Genomic DNA, 21,279 nt, shown 5'->3' on the forward strand with positions numbered 1-21,279 from the left:
TTCAGTTAATAATAAATTATACAAAAAATGTTTAGAAAATTTGATCTACTCAATTTATTAAATCTAAATCGTTATTTCAAATTTCTAATAATAATATAATTTATTCGTCCTATTATAATATAAATTCAACCAATATTATTAAATTATAAATAAATTTTTGAAGATACACTATTTTCTTGATATTCTTAATAATTGTTAATAAAGAGAAACATATCGTTAGGATATCTTTCATTTCTTTCAGTTAATAATAAATTATACAAAAAATGTTTAGAAAATTTGATCTACTCAATTTATTAAATCTAAATCGTTATTTCAAATTTCTAATAATAATATAATTTATTCGTCCTATTATAATATAAATTCAATATTATTAAATTATAAATAAATTTTTGAAGATACACTATTTTCTTGATATTCTTAATAATTTTTAATAAAGAGAAACATATCGTTAGGATATCTTTCATTTCTTTCAGTTAATAATAAATTATACAAAAAATGTTTAGAAAATTTGATCTACTCAATTTATTAAATCTAAATCGTTATTTCAAATTTCTAATAATAATATAATTTACTCATCCTGTTATAATATAAATTCAACCAATATTATTAAATTATAAATAAATTTTTGAAGATACACTATTTTCTTGATATTCTTAATAATTGTTAATAAAGAGAAACATATCGTTAGAACATCTTTCATTTCTTTCAGTTAATAATAAATTATATAAGAAATGTTTAGAAAATTTGATCTACTCAATTTATTAAATCTAAATCGTTATTTCAAATTTCTAATAATAATATAATTTATTCGTCCTATTATAATATAAATTCAATATTATTAAATTATAAATAAATTTTTGAAGATACACTATTTTCTTGATATTCTTAATAATTGTTAATAAAGAGAAACATATCGTTAGGATATCTTTCATTTCTTTCAGTTAATAATAAATTATACAAAAAATGTTTAGAAAATTTGATCTACTCAATTTATTAAATCTAAATCGTTATTTCAAATTTCTAATAATAATATAATTTACTCATCCTGTTATAATATAAATTCAACCAATATTATTAAATTATAAATAAATTTTTGAAGATACACTATTTTCTTGATATTCTTAATAATTGTTAATAAAGAGAAACATATCGTTAGGACATCTTTCATTTCTTTCAGTTAATAATAAATTATACAAAAAATGTTTAGAAAATTTGATCTACTCAATTTATTAAATCTAAATCGTTATTTCAAATTTCTAATAATAATATAATTTATTTATCCTATTATAATATAAATTCAACCAATATTATTAAATTATAAATAAATTTTTGAAGATACACTATTTTCTTGATATTAATAATTGTTAATAAAGAGAAACATATCGTTAGGATATCTTTCATTTCTTTCAGTTAATAATAAATTACATAAAAAATGTTTAGAAAATTTGATCTACTCAATTTATTAAATCTAAATCGTTATTTCAAATTTCTAATAATAATATAATTTACTCATCCTGTTATAATATAAATTCAACCAATATTATTAAATTATAAATAAATTTTTGAAGATACACTATTTTCTTGATATTCTTAATAATTGTTAATAAAGAGAAACATATCGTTAGGACATCTTTCATTTCTTTCAGTTAATAATAAATTATACAAAAAATGTTTAGAAAATTTGATCTACTCAATTTATTAAATCTAAATCGTTATTTCAAATTTCTAATAATAATATAATTTACTCATCCTATTATAATATAAATTCAACCAATATTATTAAATTATAAATAAATTTTTGAAGATACACTATTTTCTTGATATTTTTAATAATTGTTAATAAAGAGAAACATATCGTTAGGATATCTTTCATTTCTTTCAGTTAATAATAAATTATATAAAAAATGTTTAGAAAATTTGATCTACTCAATTTATTGAATCTTGAAATCTAAATCGTTATTTCAAATTTCTAATAATAATATAATTTATTTATCCTATTATAATATAAATTCAACCAATATTATTAAATTATAAATAAATTTTTGAAGATACACTATTTTCTTGATATTAATAATTGTTAATAAAGAGAAACATATCGTTAGGATATCTTTCATTTCTTTCAGTTAATAATAAATTACATAAAAAATGTTTAGAAAATTTGATCTACTCAATTTATTAAATCTTGAAATCTAAATCGTTATTTCAAATTTCTAATAATAATATAATTTACTCATCCTGTTATAATATAAATTCAACCAATATTATTAAATTATAAATAAATTTTTGAAGATACACTATTTTCTTGATATTAATAATTGTTAATAAAGAGAAACATTCAATTAATAATAAATTACATAAAAAATGTTTAGAAAATTTGATCTACTCAATTTATTAAATCTTGAAATCTAAATCGTTATTTCAAATTTCTAATAATAATATAATTTACTCATTCTATTATAATATAAATTCAACCAATATTATTAAATTATATACATATATCGATTTCATATCGATCGTATAAATATACTTTTCTCTCTCCAAAGAAACTTCAAACGTAAAATTCAATAATTTGAAATGCCAAATAAAATAAAAGCACTCTAAATATTCGAAAAATGATCGCATGATAGAGGAAAAAGAAAAAAGGAAAACGAAACGAGAATGAAATGATCCGATGGAGTGGAATCGAACGCGTCCTGTGCCAAACAATGAGAGACACGATCAGTTGAAATCGTATTATAAAGATCGGGTATTGGAATAACCGAGCCAGCAAGGGCGATAGTGAAACAAATCGAGAGAGAAAGGGAAGAGAAACGGAGTGAGAAGGAGGTAGCTAGAGTGAGATGGTAGGGAGAGTGAAGAAGGAAGGAAAGGGACGGAGAGCAAATGGCAGTGCGCAGGCGCAGATCCTTGGCGAAATGTACGGGGCAGGATGCAGCTCGGCTTCAGGGTCAAGGACGATTCACCGAAACCCCGCGCCACCATTCCTTCGACATTGCTCCAGACTTGGAGGATCCTTCGCGCTTTAACCACGATCCCTGTACTCTGACCCCGAAATCGTAGCGAAACTTGTATCCAGAATACAAATGTTTTCTTTTTGTGTGAAAAAAAAAAAATGAAAATTTTTGTTTTCTTATAATATAATATAATAGAATCCTTTCGAATTTTTTATACAAATGATAAAAATACATTTCCAACGTTTGTTTTCTCGTAAATATTGATATTTTTAATTAACAAATTCGAAGAAATATTATTCGAGTGTTTAACTTTGTAGTAAAAACCAGGCTTTTGGAATAGTTTCTTAAAAAGAAAAATCAGAAACTTGGTAAATAAATCTTTTTTTAACGTAGATATATTTTATCGAATACACCTAATCACGCGCTTCGTCATATCCGGAAAAAAGGTGTATTAAAATATACGAAAATCTGGTATCTCGAACGGTAGATAAATGAGAATGTCAATCACGATTAAACTCACGCGTACGCACGAGGTACGCGTCAGACGATAATCGATGACAAAATTCATCACTCGCTCAGGGATAAAATAACACATACAGGGAGAATATCTCGCAGCCAACTAATAACTCCAGATTCCCAATCTGTGGGTCGCGATTCCCAAGAGAAATTGCAAAATGTTTTGTATGGGATCCCTGTGATACTTTTTTTTTTTTTAATTATTTAATCATTTTTTACAAGCAAACAAAGATTATTCTTTTCAATGATTACATTAAAAAAGATTTTTAAAGATATATATTTCCATCTTTTATATAATTAATAAATTTTAATAATTGCGTTATATATAATAAAATTTAAAATATGAAATTTGCATAACTATTAACAGCTTGTCAGAATCTCTTCCGGGATTCATTATGAAAATATTAAAGTGATATTTTTAATCTAAATCTGTCGGAGAATATTTTTAAAAATTTTTCAAAATTATAATTGAATTTTTTTTTAAGTGATTAATCATCGACACAATATCTCATGTTCTAATTATAAAAGATAGATTGTATTACCATAATCTTTAATTTTTATAACGTGACAAAAGAAATTAGGAAAATATTATTATTTGAAATTCAATTTCAATTTTTCATTAATTTTTACCATTTCGATCTTTCAAATTTTCTTTTTCAATCTATTTATCTTATGAAAAGAATTGTGAACAATTTTGAAAAAAAAAAAAAGAAGGTTGAAAAATAATCTCTCTATCTAATTTAAATTTAAAATTTATAATCCTTCTTCCGGATTCGAATCTTCCGGTTTCGTCATCCCGAGTGCCCTTCACTTATTTTTTACCACCATTGACAATTAACCGCTTTATCGATCCGTGGAGCGAATCAACGGACCGATGCACGATTTATGCAAAATTGTCACGCGTCGTTATCGTATTATTTAACGCGGCACGGCTATTTTGGCGTAGTTACATAGCCAAACGGTTGCATTACAAAATATGAACAACTGGCTACTTTTCTATTGTAAATCTTGCGCAATTATCATATTTTTGATAATAATATAAATAATTTTAATTTTGCATCTTTGATATAAAACTTGGCGAAATTTAATTTCAAAATTAATTTTGTAAGATTTTGTAATCATGCACATATTCAAATTTACAAAGAATTATTAATTTTGTTGTATATCATAATTTGTATACCATAAATTGATATCGCTTATCTGGAAAAGTTAAAATTTCGCGGATTAAAGATTGTTTTATCAGATAAGATTTCGAATATATTTATATTTATTCTAATGCAGTTCATTTTAATTATAATATATATCTATTGATGAATACTTATAAATTATCGAATTTCACAATAATAAACTTCTATTACAAAAATTTGTTTATTAAATAAAAAATTAAGTTAAATTGTAAGATAAAAATATTTTTCTATCTATTTTATTTTATCAAATATGATTAAATAATTAAATTAAAAATATAAAAGAAATGAATCAAAATATATTTCAACAATTTATCATGAATTATAAAAGAATTGGTTTGGTTAACAAATCGAGATTTAAAAAATGTCCTTATTGCTTTTACGATGTCATGATTCCTTTGTTTCAGAGATCCAGTGTCGATTACTAACGTTGCATCTAGAATTGTTTCACGTATTCCAATGGCATATTTATATCAAAAAAATATCAAAAAACTAAGAATTTTAATAATAAATAAATCTAATTACAATTTTTCATCATTTTTTTCTAATAGTAATTTTCTTTTTTGAGATATAATATCCTTTATACTCTTCTCTCTAATAAAATTGATAATATCTTATCATGTCAAGTCAAATTAAAAATTTAAATAAAATAATAATAAAAAAATCTAATCTATTCTGAATCCTGGTAAAAAGAAATATCTTTCTTTCCTCTTTTTATAACAATTTTGATGAGAAATGAAATCAAGAATTTCGATATGATTACAGAAATCATTGTAAAAATGACGAATGTAATTTCTAATTACAAATAATAAGAAATTCAATATTCAATATCTTATTACCAAGTATTTTTTATAAAATTGTTTTGATCCTTTTCTTTTTCCACTAATTCATTCGCTTCGTTCATTTATCAAATATCTGAAGATTAATATGAAAATAAAATATCAATTAATATAATTACAAATATATGTAAATTTTTACATTTTATATGATAAAATAATTATTTAATAAATCAATTTTTTTATAAAAAAAATATATTCCTTCTCTAAATATATTTTCTTTAACCAAATAATAATATCAAAAAGAATTTAATCAATATCCTCCAACGCATTTTCATCAATTTCGACAAAAATTTTTATGCATCGAATAAAAAATAATCATCTCGTTAAACTTATTTTTTCAGAAATAGTACATATATATATAAAGTATATAAAAATAAAAATAACACGCAAATAATTAGAATCGTGCGAAAGAGATTAGGAAAAGCAATGGCAATTAAACGGGTGTACGCATCACTTTGTTTTTCGAAAGAATTATTGAACGAGGAGAATTTACAATAACGTGATCGTCACGTGGGTAACAATAGAATGATAAGATACGAGGTAAAATATGAGAACGTTAGATAAAGAAGCGTATTTGCATCGGGTATGAATATACATATACGCGTGTAATATATAGGGGCGGAGAGAAAATTTTACCGAACGAAATTGGCTTTCGCCGGTTGTTTACCGACCGACCATGATTACGTTTTTGATAGCCTTTTAACACAACACAAGAAAGAAAGACGATTCATTCACATGTCCCGATGATAAAAAAAAAAAAAAAAAAAATGGAGTTGTTGGAACATGGGGAAAGGAATAAAAGAGAATATTTTATTACACTACATTGTTCGCATGGAGAAGTGAAAGTAATTTTTAATTAAATATAAAAAAATAGCTACGGTAATTAAAAATTAACATTTTGAATAATATTTTAATGGTGAAAAATTTATTTACCGGCAAATGTAGAAAAATTTATTTTTTTCAAGTAAGTATGGAACTTTTTTATTATGTTTAAATTAAAATTGTTGAATAATTTCTTGCTTATTAAAATTTTATTTATTGACGAAAAATAGAGAAATTTATCTTTTTATGTTTATTAAATTTTTTTTTTTTTTTTTTTATTATATTTAGAGCCTCGAGATGATAATAATTAATCTTTACAATCTTTACAATTTATTATTCATTTTATTATATTCTTGAACAGATAAGATTGATCTTACTTAAAAACATAAATTCTTGTTTTTTTTTTTTAGACGGAAAAATAGAAAAATTGTTTTGTTATGAAAGAGGTACATAACGTCATTTATAACCTTCATTATAATTCGATCTGATATATCGCGAGTAACATTTGATTTTTCTACTTTTGATGAAGATTTAAAAACAATATAATCTTAGAAAATAATCGCACACTTTAACCAGACTTTTTAAAGCAATTTTCATTCGGAATTATATTTTAAATACGATACTGTATTTGATGGAATAAAGAATATATTTCCTGTTAATTAAAAAATATTAGATTTATTTATCTCATTACTTATTATAATAATTCCTAATTTATTATCTCATCTCTAACGATGGGAAAAATCGTTTGATAAATTCTTAATAAATATTTAATTTTCTATTATCCTGTACAATTATTATTTACATTTGTTATTTATCACGTTACATTATATTATACAATATAAAATTCCTTGAAAATTCCTTATCAAATACACACATTGAATCTTTCAATCATTTTAGATTTTTACAAACATTTTTTCCCGTCTATTTAAAATCATCAAATCATCAAATTAAAGTTTTCAAATTATTAAATTTCCAAAATTAATTCCTTTAAATAAAAATCTGTAACAACAAAATCTTTTAATATTCTGATTATTAAGTATAATTTTTATAATATTGGGATTAATCAAACATTAAAATTTTCAAGAATCAAGATCTTTGTACAATAAACTTGAAAATATTATATCAATTAAATAAATCATCAAATATTTCTTTCAATCGTAAAATAATTAAAAATCTCCTTATCTAAAGTCTTCTTATAGGATAGCAAGTATACGTTTCTAACACGTTTTAATTCCTCGTTTGTTTTTATTAATTTTCACAAATTTTCACAAAACACAATATGTCTAATACCCGTGCACGCAAAAGCGTGTGTACGCGTACGTGTGGAAAATAATTAATTTAACATCGGGCCAACCGCGCAGATAACATTGATCATTTATTCTTGGCCGCACATACGCATCTAACATAATTGGAACGGTACATTTATACTGCTTCATCACTGCATTCTACGTAAGTACATACATTTATCAGATTTAAAAGATATGTGTACTTATGTATGCAATATGCATTCGCTATTAATGCGTACAGGATACACAAGCTATACCCACCGCGAATCTAAATTTATTGACTAAGCACACACTCGCGACCACAATGCGCTTTTCCCTTTCTCCCGGCGAAAAAACTTTGCTTTCCTTACCTTTCTTTTCGATTTACCTTAACAACATATTGCCTTCTTCCCCTACTCGCAATTATAAATTCATTTCATTTGAGGTTAAAACCTCTCAGACCCGATCGCGTCCGATTATTGCCGAATTGATCCGAAAGTTTCGGAATACGAGAAGGCCTCGCCCGATTCTGCCCGAATTTTTCCGATTCGTCCCGAGAGAATTCGCTTTGTTGACGATGTGCTTTTCAGTTTCGTTTTCGAACCGTACAACTTCGAAAAGTATTATTTTATACTTTTACATTTTTTTTTTTAAATAAATTTTCTGCAAATGTATTCATAAGATAGTATAGAGTTGTATAAACATCCGCTTTATTTTATCGATTAGACAAATAACGAATAGGCAACACAACAATTTTTATTCTACAAGTTCAAAATATATTTTACATTGCGTACAAATTTATTTACGGATCAATTTATTTTTTCCGCTACACGAACAAAAGTAAAAATAAAATAAAAAAAAAAAATATTAATTTTTGAGTGGAAATCCGTTCAATTAGCAAACGTTATACGAATTTATCGCACGAGTGAATACGAGGTACTAGAGTAAAACATCGTTATAAATTTTCCAAGCTGCGTAATTAAGCTAACGGTATAATAACGCACTGCTAACTCAATAAATATGATACTTGTTCTAACGGCAATTAGCGTGTTACAGGGAATTATCGCTTTCTTCAGCTGGCTCGAGTGTAAACGGTATCACGGCACTTCGCGGTCTATGATGGTTTATTGAATTAAATTCACCGCTGCGATGAAAGAAACATGAGTTATCTTGGTCCAGCTGCCGAGGTGCATGCATAAAAAATAGCCGTTTCAAAAACGAAAGGCTTTCCTAATTTTTCCATCAGCGGACTCGTTTGCGAAGTAAAAATCTTGAGATTGAAAATCGAAGTGGATTATCCGTAATCGTGTCGAATTTTTAAACTTTTGAATAATTTGATGGTAAAGTATCAAATTACTTAGGATTTCGAGATTTATATTTAAAAACTTAAAATTTTTAATATTTTTGAATTTTCATACTTTTAGATTCTCAAAATTTCCAAGCATTAAAATTTCAAATTCTCGAATTTTTAAATTTATACGATCATATAATTTTCCAAACTTTTAGAACATTTTTCAAAAAAGAAAAGAAATAATAAAATTATAATGACTGAATAAACCGGAAGTTGGATAGCATTGCACCATTGCGGCCACGAGATCTCGTCGTTGACAGGAGAGGTAAGTGGATATCTGACCACAGCTGTGGAAATGACAAGTATCTACCATCTGATATGTCCTTTCAAAATCCTCTAAAAAAAAAAAAAAAAAAACAAACGTTTAAATTTTCGATGATAAGAGGAAAACGATACATTTCGACGAACACTGAAAGATTGAGAAAAAAAAAAAAAAAAAATAGCAGTCGGTGAAAATTAAGCCACGAGCCATCCCTTAGGGGAACACGAGACGATTCCTGACCAATTTGAAATGCATTGAATTTTTAAGCGACGCCCTTTGTGCCCAGGTATCGTGTTAGAGGCAACTTCCGGTTAGGCTACATCGCCCACCGGTCGCGATGTAATTTCTTATCGAAGAAAGAAAAATGTTCCTGTCAAAAATGATATTGTAGTATTAGCAACAATGATTAATCAATTATTTCTAAACTTAAATATATATCTATATATATAAGCTTAATTTATCTAAATTATTTTTTAATCTCTATCATTATCTATGATTTACTTCATTTGGTAAATTTTCAATTTTTAATATATATAAAATGATATTATTTTTGAGACAAATTTTCTAAATGTTGACATTTCAAAACTTTGCGGATCTAAGTATATTATTTTGTAAAGAAATTCACAAAAAAATTCTGATTTTAACTTTTAACGTCTTTTCACGTTTTGAAAACAATTTTTTTTCCCAACAGGATGATTTTTCGTAGCCTCAATATCGTTAAAAAGTTATATTTAAAGAAACGAAAATACATTGAAATTTCGAGCATTCGAGTTTTCATTCACAAAATGATATTTTGCCAGAAAAAAAAATTTTCCTTCGCATGTAATCCATTATGCTCTACATATTCAAGGTTTTCTTAAAAATAAAAAATTACTCATTAATATATGTCATTCAAAAATAAAACAAATGTTCAAATGTTATTTACCACAAATATATATTTTTTTTCCCGAAAATATAAATAGTCTTCAATTTGTTCCAAGATAACGGAAGTCTTTTTTTCAATTCAAAACAATAAATCCAACAATTTGCTACGCAATACAGGACAACAAAGCATATTTTCCACAATCTAGCTTAAATTGAATCCAATTTACTTGTTTCAAACGTATCATTATCCACGTACTTTTGATAATTTTATTTTATTTAATTTCAATTTTTTTTTTTTTTTCCTTTGTCGTATCTCAGAGATTATCAACGATAACATTGTAGTAACGTTAAGCTGGATAATCTTGGAATAAAGTGAAAATTACGTTCACCAACTCGATGGAAGATTTGTATTTACAATGGGAGACCAAGTGGATTGGATCCGTAATAAAGGAACACGCGTGAATCACTGATCGAAACGCACCGGTAAATAGGGATTGTTCGTCGTAACGAGGATCCTTCTGTGTCGGATGGGTAATAAGCCAGCATTAGGTGTCGGTTAGCTACAATTACGAACGTTAGTGACTGTTTATCGTTATGCAACCATCATGCGGACGCAGCGGGTAAACATTAAGTTTATTAACAACATTTCTGTCCGGTGCACAAATCATTGCATGAACATCGATCCGCAAACAAGATTTATCAAATCTTTATTCCGTTCAATTAAGAGATAATACGGGCTAATCAAAGTTGAATTGTTGTTATTACTCGAATTGAAAGATTGATATTTTTGCATTCGAGACATTATCTCAAATGTAACGTTAAAGAGTTCGAATTTGTATATATTTTCAGTTGGAGTACACGCAAAAGATGAGCGATGTACAGAAATACAAAAATAATTTTGGTGTACAAATTGTCTCGAAAAATTGTCATCTTATATATAAACTTACGAACACAATATAATATAAATATTTATATTTATAGAATTTTTAAATTTCCTTTTTTCGAATATGATATAAAATTATTTTAAAATTCGTTAAAATATTTATTTGTTGCCAATTGTTGATCACGATATTACGAATGATTACGTTAGATAAATATTAAATATTCTCACATGCATGATTTCTTATATTCTTTTATCTATTTTATCCTCGAAAAATCATTTAAAAATTCAAAAATTTATAATTGCAGATAAAAAATATTTCATCTTATCAATATCTCATCATTTTATTTAACTGAATTTTAATTTCAATCTTGAACTCTTTATATCCTATCATTTATTTAATTTGTAAAGAATTTTATTAAATAAATAAATAGAAATAGTATTAGCTATATTGTAATATATTTTATTATACGTTAGATAAAAATCATTGTAGAAATTAATATTTTGTAATATTATCTCCATTAACAATCTAATAAACAAACTAATATTATCTCTATTGAAAAATAAAATTTAATTTAAAACCGATATAGTATAACACGATCACATATAATATCAAAACGTAAACCTATTTAATTAACTATCGAATGATAATTATTACGTGTGGAAAATATTTACGAAATTGGAAAACAATATGGAACAAAAATAAAAATTCTAATAAAATCCCTACACCTAATAATACCAAGGCCCAAAGGCTGAACACGGTCCAACAACAATACAATCGGTATTTACTTACTGGGCTGATCGTGACCATGGGGACGGTTGGTTAATAAATCACCGTGGAAAGTTGGTACCGCGGATTTATTTTAGACGCGTTGCACCTCGCCAAATTTGGGACAACGTGTCATCGGCCTCGTCGCTCGCGCGTATTGCCGCGCGTATTGCATACATATGCACCTGTATCGACCTACTTTCGACGCGGTGTCCTCGTCATACGGGCGAAATAAATCGTGCATGGAAAGAAAACACAACGTGCCACGTCCTTAGACGCGTGCATCAAGATTTTACAATTCGCTCGTGGAAGCGATATCATCCAATGAAATTTGAAGTTGGAGGGAATCGAGAGGAATTTTTGCCGATGTGGAATTTTAACCGTGGTGAGAGTGCAAAATATTTTGAGAAATTTGTTTATGAATTATTTTAGAGGATTTTCTTATATTCCTCCTTATATTCCTTTTTTTGAAATTGTTGGACTAAATTGTATAACTGAAATAAAATTATAGCACGATTCTATTTTCTTTTGAACTTGTACAATTATGATTCTCTGTTTATTGCAATTTAAATCTCTAGCTCAATATACAAGTTGAGTAATATTTTATCAGTTATAAAAAGGAATTTATATTGTAAATTTAATAATAATAGTAATTAAACGCGAGCATTTGAGGATTATCGTGAAAATATTATTTTTCCACATTGAGAGCGAAAGTTAACTCTCGAGAGTTTTAATCTTAAATGTGTTCGTATCCCAACACATGAAAGTTGCCGATAACATTGATAGAACTTTTGAAAAGATTATATGAAAAGAACAAAGAACCTGCCATTGATATAAAAAATTTAAATTGGCAAGTATAAGCATAAGAAATGAATCAAGATATTATTAACAATGATCAATTAAAAATATTAATTATAAGCTATATGTAATATATATATATATAATTATAGATAAGATTAGGTTATAAGATAAAAGAAATAATATTGATATTAAACTTTGATTAATATTATTTTCAACAAAGAAATACGCACGATAAAAATCTTGTAAGAATTAAAGAGGGAGAATTTTGTTATTTCATGTGCGATATCTTAATAATCAGATCTTCCAGAAAATGTATCTTGTTTGATAAAAAGGCTAAAAAAACATTGTTTACAATATATAAAAAAAAATAAATTTAATTCTAACAATGAATGATAGGAATATTTCTACAATTCATATCGAATGAAATTCCTTTTTATTTCTATATTATTTTTTTTCTCTACTGTGAAAATTTCCTTCTTGGATTGTTTTTTTCTTCTTTATTATTGTCAAAATTTTGAAACTTTTTATTTTCTAATTTCAATCCATATTATAAATAATTGTATAAATATTTATTGAAACACATATAGTATCTTTCCTTACTCAATTTCATTGTAAAAATAAAATCCTTAAACATAAAAGGAATAATCAATCAGTTATTATAAAAGAATCTATGAAAACATCAATAAATTTTCGTAAAAATTGATCGTTATTTAATCACAAAATAATCACCATTCGTTATAAAATAGTATCAGTTCAGAATAGTCAATAATCGTACGAATACAATATTTTATAAGAATCGAAAAAAATATATATAAAATTAATTACAGTACTTCTATGCACGATCGATGATTAACCTGGTTATCGACAAATGATCGCTGGTATTTTCGAGTCGATCATTCTTTAATTAAGTAGTTGTATAATCGTTATTGATTTCAGGATCTAACTCGCATAGTGTGAAGCAATCATTACAAATATATATGCATGTATTTCCTTAGCTAATTACAGTGTTATAAAATCACATCGATTGAATAGATTATTGTATGGAAATAGATTATATTACGATGTTAATTTTCATTAGATGAAATAATTATAATATGAGAAAGTATCATCGAATAATACAAAATATAACAAATTTGAATCTAATTAATTGTAAATGATATGTAAAAAATGAATGTTGTAATTCTAAAAATCTAAAAGAATCTATTTAAAAAAAAAAAAATTTGAAATAAATTTTTAATAAGAAAGAAACGTTCGTTCATCCATTTATTTATCTACTACAAATTTCATTTTTTTTTTTTAATGGTAACACGATGTATATAATACGAGTAAATTAAATTTATTTTCCCATGATAATATTTGCATATCTCGCGAACATTTTCTGAGTGCAATGGAACGAGCAAATTAGTTTCTCGGTTGCTATTCGAATAAAATTTTATACAGTTTGATATTGAAACGACGTTTGGAAAGCATTCCGTGACGTTCCGTGTGTTAAGAGCACGGGCAACTTTTAATTAGAGCCGGTTGAAGTTAGCTGGGGGGTTTCGGTCCAGTCCCAGCTTTTTGCATAATTTCCCAACAAAAATATTCGAATAAGTTGAACCAAGTTTTTCGAGGAATATTTATCGACGAGATGAAAAAATTTGTATTATCGCGGAACAATAAGTTAATAATTAATAAGAAGCTATTAAACGCTTGCTCATTATAGGGATTAATTTCCAATTCGTAAATCATTGTTCGTTCTCTCGAAACATCGAGAGGTTGTTCGTTAAAGAATAAAAATATCCAGCGAAACGATCATATGATATCCCTCTGCGCGTGATGCACAAACGTAACCAATTAAAAACGCATTGCCAATTTGCTCTTGACCAATCGTTTCTTAACGAGATTTCTAAAGAATTCTGCACGATGGATTCTTCTATTCAACGGCCATCACCAAGTTGAAAACTTCGAGAAGAATAAATAATTATTTGTCAACTTGAGGGGATTGGAAAAATTGGAGAAAAATTCGAGAAACATTAACTATCCTTTGAAAAGGATATTTATTTTAACGATAAATATAATATTATGATGATACAAACTGAGATGAATCAAAGGAAAGTTATATTGATACGAGACATAAATTTTCAAAATTTGATATGTAATGCTTTTAATGAAATCTTATATTACTGCTGGTGGTAATAATAGTTATAATGCCAAGAAAGATGTAATAATCCATTTGTAAAAGTTCCATTGTAATTCCATTCTTGTAATCTCTCTTATTATCTTGTAATCTTATATCGTCTTTGTAATCTTTCCGTATAATCCTATTTAAATTATTTTCCATCTCTTCTTTTAATTCTTCTCAAGATTATTATTAAATTAATTCTTATTTCAATTTATATTATCCTTATTTATATTTTTAAATTTGAAATACCGTGAGATTTTAAAAATTTCAAGATTATTACTTTTATCAAAAATAAAAATCTCAACAAACTATATATTTTTAGAATTATTAATCAAGAACGTAATTTTTTTTCTCAATATTGTAACAGACTGTTAAAATCGTTCCGATTAAAGTCAAGATTTGAGCTCAATTGATTTATTGTTAAATAGAAACAAATTTACATCTTGTCATAATACATCTTGTATGATATTATTCGTACAAATTATTATTTTCCGCATTTCGAATCAATTTCAAATCAATAAGAAATTCGAAGAAATTTTTTAAATTTAACATTTTAATATTTCGAGCACAAGAATAAATTACTCAAATATCATTCATAATACATGATAAACATATATAATCAAACACTTATAATCAATATTAGCCAAGGGTATAATAATTTAAGGTAAAAGACCACGCGAAACTCGCATTCGCAACAGGAAACAAAGCATAATTAAATACCGTTAACCCAGTTTGCGACAAAATTCTTATCGTCTCGAATTTTCGCAAATATTTACTTATTCGCATGGCGCACTCGCGGAGCGAGATGGTAATAAACACGCAACGGGGACTGGAAATTACTCCGTAACCGCAATTTATCGTCAACAAAGCATACCGGATAATGTTAAAACAAATGAATGATTCGAATCGAGCTCGATTTTCCCGCGCCGCCTGTCCCCACCTCTATCGATTATTCGCGTGGACACGGTCGTCGTTATAATTTCACCATTTCCGAATTCCGTTCCGTTCCGTTCCGTTCCGTACGCTCGTCCAAACGGTTTCACGACCGTCGTCGTAAATAGCAACAGTTGGGAAATTAACATCTGCGGTGCGATGCGAATTCATGCGCGCATGCGCGATATTTGATCTCGAATCGCGCGAGATTATAAATTACTTGAAAGCGAAACGTTTGATCGCAATGATAAAAATATAAATAATGATAAAATATATTCATTCTTTTTTTTAAATACATTTAATTATAATTCGATTATTAAAACACTCTTAATTAGAAACAGAAAGTTTAATTCTTACTGGAGTTTATTACAGTAAACTATTGTATTTCGATACTTTTGTAATAATTAAATTTAATCGTTATTTAATTCGTCGTTTATTTTTGAATTAAATAAGTAGAAATTTATGTTTCTACCGGTTATAACATTTTATTAATACATTTAATGCATTTAAATGCAATTGATAATATTATAATAAAGAATGTAATTATAAACTATATTTATACGTAATAAATTCTAATGCATCATGGCAAATGTCAATATGAGTCATTATATATTTAATTGATGTAAAATTATTATGTTATTAATTTTAAATTTGAAAGTTTAAAATTTGATTTAAATGCAGCACGTGAGTTTATTTATAAATGTAGCAAGTATAATATTGCATAATGCATGCAGTTTAATTATACATATATTTATTTTTGAAGTATAATATTACATATTGCAGTTTAATTATACATAGTTATTTTAGAATTATATATATATATATATATATATATAAATTAATCGTATATTTATTTTCAAATCGCATGTGGTTTAATTATATATATATATATATATATATGTATATATTTTTAATATCTAATCGCATGTAAATTAGTCATACATTTTTTTTTCAAATGATATATAGATTAATTATATATTTATTTTATGTTAAAAACGCAGCGTAATGAAAAAAAACTATTATGAATTTGAATTACCTTCGACTAATTTATATATTATTATATATCACTCTAAAAATGTCTCTTGTAATTAATAAAATTACTAGAATGATTTATTAAGTTTTTAAAAGTATTATAAACTTACTAACACAAATCAATTTGAAATATGTATTGTAATTTAGCCTTATAAACATAATTGAGACATCACATGATACAATAATTTTTTTTAAAAAATAGTGAGATACTCATTTTAAGATTCAATGCAATCATAATTCATAAATAATAAATATCAAAAATCTAATTTTAAATTTAAATTATTTTTAAGAACTATTATAAATAGTTTTAGCCAAAATTTAATCCTTTACTTTAAAATTACAGCGAATTTCCACCAGTGATACGAAAAACCCTCATTAAATTTGCAAACTTCAATTTTAGAGATTAAAATTCAAAAAATTTCTCATCCGTTCTGATTTGTGATAAAGTTCATATCCATTGAATATTTATAAATTTTTAAAATTATTTTTATGAATGTTTAAAAATATTTTCAAGATCTATCATTTATAACGTAAAAAATCTAATTTTATCTCTTTGCTCTACAGAATTACATCAAGTTTTCAACAATCACATATATAGAAGTCTCATTAAATTTGCAAACTTCAGTTTCTGGCCTGTGTTTTAGAGATTTCCGTTCCACGAGGAACGCAAGAGACAAAGATTTAAGGTGTGCCAGGTCAGGAAATAAGAAAATAAAAATCCTTTCAAATTTCACTCGACTGCCATACGACAAAGAGTTTCTGTTCGTATCGTTTTGTTAACATGCAGACATCATGCGGTTATTGCATATCAACGGAGCACGAATCTTTTTTCACCGGAAACAGTTCTTGGAGTAACGAGATATCTGCATGAAAACTCGTTCTCCGAAACTTCGATCTTCGTTTTGGAGAAATCGTAAAAATTATCGCGATCTGTTCCATGATTTTTTCGATCACGAAAGGCATTATTACGATTTTACTAGATTTTATTTATTTAAAAACAATTGTTTATTGAAGATACGATCTATTACATGATCTTTTCGATATTAGTGAAAAAATTATTGTAATAGAGAATTTTCTGTTTTGATAATAATAATGATAAATTAAAATCCGCCTAAATATTCTAAAAATGAAATTTTAAATTATTATATAATCTAACATAATACGAATGTCGGAAATAAACTTTTAAGTAAAATAAAAGAATATTTATATTAAGTTAAAACAACTAGAAGAAAATTGAAATCTTTCCATAAGTAAATAAATATTATTTTGCAGGATATTGTTCCATTTAATATCAAAATAAATAATATATATTATTTATTCTATATAATTATATATACATTATTATTAATATATCAATATTTATTATATTTAAAATTATTATTTATATACGAATTATTCACTTTTCTTATTAAAATATTTATAATATTTCTTAATAATTTATATATATTATAAAATATAATCTCATAAAATATATCATTTAAAATATTATTTCTTTATAAATCATGAGAAATTTAATATTTATAAAAATGCATGAATTCAAAGTAATATTCATTTTCATTTTATCTATTTTAAGAATCTTTCCTAACCTCACTTCATTTCACTTTTTATGTATCTAACAGCACAAGAATTAAAACCATTAATCAACGATTGAATTAAATTGTACAAAGAATATCTAAAGGACATTTAAACCAACTATATCGCGGAACGATCTTTTTATCGTATAAGAATCTCTAAAAGAGAGAGAGAGAGAGAGAGAGAAATATTTCCATTTCGTTCCAGCGCTCGGCTACTTCCGGCTATCATCGTTGCCGCTCGGCAACGAGAGAATCGTCGCGATCTGTTGGCGAAAACAAATGCAAATTCACTGTCCGCGCGATGGACGCGCAGTTATTATAGCAATTAATTAAAATTCCTGTCATTATACGTCGTTCCTGTTGCAACCCTGCGTGAACGAGGTACAGTCACTTTGCATGCACCCTCGGTGAAGGTTTTCTGTTCGTGTTTCTGATAACATGCTATTGCGATTGGAAATTACCGTGGCTCGCACGCACGCCACCAATGGCGAACACCGTTTGGAAACACGTGGAATACGTGAAAAATGAAACCAATTGCGACGACTTGGCAAACAATGTTTTCACGATATTCTCGTGTGGACATGTTAAATAAGATATAACCTTTCTATTATTTTTTTTTTTTTCATGAGAGACATAGTCAAATTAATGAATGAAGAGAAAATTTAGATCAAATTATTATTATTATTTTTTTAATATGATTACTGGATGAAGTGGAAAAAATCAAAATTTGTTTGATTGCATCTAATCTTATGAATTTAATATATGAAAGATTATCTAGAAATTAATTTTTGAAATAAAAATTTTATTTTTAAATAATTATTATTTTTATTGTATCATCAATTGAAAATGAATATATAAAATTACATTTAGAATAGAAATGAGTGATGTTAAAAAATTTTCTGAAATAATTTTTTAATTTATTTCAAATTTTAAAAATTATTCTACGCAATAAGAAATATTTGCTAAAAAAAGAAATTATATTACTGAACAAGAATAAAATCGATAAATACACAACAATTTTTAACTGGTTTGCGAAAAAAAAATTTGATTATATTTATATTTGAAGTTTACATTTCATAAATCTATTTATAGAAAGCAAGTTTCATTAAAAGTTGTAAAAACCAAAAAAAAAAAAAAAAAAAACTTACTTCTACATGTGTTTCGTTCCGCTCTAATTACAAAGTTAATGAAATGAAGAGAAAATTTATGTTCCTTAAGGTTCAATTACTTTCTGTTTGATATTAATTTTCTGACATTATTATACTGGTGAAATGAAAATTCACATGATTTCAAGTTATTTTTTATTGAAAAAAATTAGAAAAAGAATTTATCGAGTTCCAATTATATTTAAAATCATTTCGAATGGAAAACAAGGAACATAATCATTTTCATATCTTTAAATTATTTAACAACAATATATGTTTCGTTGTTAAAAAATTCCATCTTTAATTACAAAAATTTATGAAATCATGATATTGAAAATTCTTTCCATTCTAATATAAAACAATGAAATTGAATAAAATGATAAAATAAATTTGTTTAATTTAAATAAAATTACTTGCAAAAAATTGTCTCGATTTTATTATAAATAGATTCTTGCATGACACGAAATTTTAAAAGCTGAAAATAGCTTCGCTCTCTTTATCTCTGACACTTTCGAGGAGCAGAACCGTTATCCAGGATCAAGATGGATCGTGGTTAACAGAGGATCGAAGAGAGAAGAGGAGGCATCGAATATATTTTTCAAAGGATGAGTATCGAGAATCACCCGGTGAATGTGGATCAGTTCTCCAGAGCGTGATTATTCGACCCATTTTACTTGTAATTCTATCGAGTATAAAGACTGCTTCTATTTGAGGTTTAAAGAAACGTAAATCAAGAGCCGCGGTGAATGCGGATCAGTTTTCTAGGATATGATTACCCGACCTGTTTTTGCATCGTAATTCCATGTAGCGCCAAGATCTGTTTTCATCTGACGTCTTTTTGCATCGATGAAAAAACTAATCAAATATTAATCACTGATAATTTCATCATTGATAGTTAATTTTTATGGAAATACATATTTTTTTTTCACATTTCATACATTTGCATTATTTTATGTGAATGACATATATTTCATCTGCATATTTTTTCCTCGATCATTCTCGATTTTACTTACATGAGTATTTACATATATAACATAAATGAATATATATATATATTTTTTCTTCTTATCAATATAAATTTTTTTTTTTTGGATATCCTAAATAGAATAATATTGTAAATATTTACAATATTTTTCATTGAAATTGAAATCTTAATATTAAATATTTTATTATATTTTGTATAATATTAATCTTTCCTTTTATAATTGAGAATATAAATAAATAAGGTTACAAATGAATTATGGATAAAATGATTAATAAGAATCGACTAATAAATATTTTTTTACAAATCATACATATTTATTAACAAATTTTTTTGTTTCTTGTGATAGAAAGAAAAGATGCAGAAAATTTTAAAAAAAGTTTATTCGTTAATACAACTATTCTTACTCTGCCAAATGCTAGAGAAAAAAGATATAAATATCCATACATTTTATAAAATTCATGATTTCGAGAAACAAAAGAAACTTTTTTCATCACTTTTATAATTTTAATTTTAAAAATGATTGTTTAAAATTTAATAAAAGTTAGATATATGGAAATTGAATAAGAAAATTTTCATTCATGAATCTTCTTTGGAAAAATATTTTTCAAATTCATTATAATTGAACACAATTCTTCTAAATTTAATTAATCATTTATACTTATCTTCGCACAAATTTGTAAATAGTTCTAAATACTTTGGCATATATTTATCTGTTATAAAAAAAAAAAAAGAACATTTTCTTATCGTATAAAAAAAAAAATGGGAAAGAAAAAAATTTCGAAAGAAGCTATTCATTTCGAAAGGCAAATAGAAGTATTTAAACGAATAATAAATTAAATTAGAAAGTAACGGAAACGTGACAATTACAAAGTTTCTCGTTAGATAAAGTTCCGTCATCCCACGGCTATTCAAAACTAAATGTAATATGAATTTCAAGCA

The 21,279-nt window shown here is 25.7% G+C and overlaps 1 protein-coding gene and 1 long non-coding RNA gene across 7 annotated transcripts in view; one reads left to right on the forward strand and one right to left on the reverse strand.

Annotated features, from left to right (window-relative positions):
- The window catches only part of Mad (MAX dimerization protein), a 409,447-nt gene that overhangs the window by 368,848 nt on the left and 19,320 nt on the right, over positions 1-21,279 (reverse strand).
- LOC107965615 lies at positions 5,850-6,974 on the forward strand. Its single transcript, XR_001705723.2, has 2 exons — positions 5,850-6,457; positions 6,726-6,974. It is a non-coding gene; the product is annotated as an uncharacterized LOC107965615 (long non-coding RNA).

This window comes from Apis mellifera, linkage group LG15 (genome assembly GCF_003254395.2).
Source record: "Apis mellifera strain DH4 linkage group LG15, Amel_HAv3.1, whole genome shotgun sequence".
Taxonomy (NCBI): domain Eukaryota; kingdom Metazoa; phylum Arthropoda; class Insecta; order Hymenoptera; family Apidae; genus Apis; species Apis mellifera.